Source organism: Pteropus alecto, unplaced genomic scaffold (assembly GCF_000325575.1).
Source record: "Pteropus alecto unplaced genomic scaffold, ASM32557v1 scaffold30, whole genome shotgun sequence".
Taxonomy (NCBI): Eukaryota; Metazoa; Chordata; class Mammalia; order Chiroptera; family Pteropodidae; genus Pteropus; species Pteropus alecto.
The window spans coordinates 742115-742534 of NW_006429782.1; the positions used below are offsets into that span (position 1 = coordinate 742115).

The 420-nt window shown below is 60.5% G+C and overlaps 1 protein-coding gene across 10 annotated transcripts in view; it reads right to left on the reverse strand.

Moving 5' to 3' along the window:
• The window catches only part of LOC107196553, a 6680-nt gene extending 6266 nt beyond the window's left edge, over window positions 1-414 (reverse strand). For all 10 annotated transcript variants that reach the window (XR_003044225.1, XR_001518001.2, XR_003044182.1 and 7 more), the window contains exon 1: window positions 285-414. The gene's annotated coding sequence lies outside the window, so the exon portion shown is untranslated. The remainder of the gene's footprint in view (window positions 1-284) is intronic.
• Window positions 415-420: the final 6 nt, after the last annotated feature.

Genomic DNA, 420 nt, shown 5'->3' on the forward strand with positions numbered 1-420 from the left:
TACAAACTGCTGCCTTTTCAACCCTGGCTCCTCCTCCCACCACCTGAGAGAACGAGGCAATTTGGCACACGTGGTGGGGGGAGAAGCCGGGTTTGAACACAGGGCAATTTATGGCCAGAGCAGGTGCTCTTAACCAGCATCCTCTGCCCCCCCCCCTTCCCATCCAATAGTCTTGAAATACTCTGCACCCTGACCCCTAGAAGGAAGTCAGGACGGTGGGGACAGCGGCTTCTGGTGCTTCACGCCGCCCCGTCCTCCTTTGAGGCCTGAGGAAAGACACTCACCGTCTTGGACCCACCCCGGCTCCTGCGGCCAGGGGTCTTCTCGCGATGGCGGTGGACGCTGAGAGCAGGGGGCGGAGCTCTGAGGGACCGATGGGAGGTGTCTTCGGGCACTTCCTCACTCTCCTCCGGGATTTAA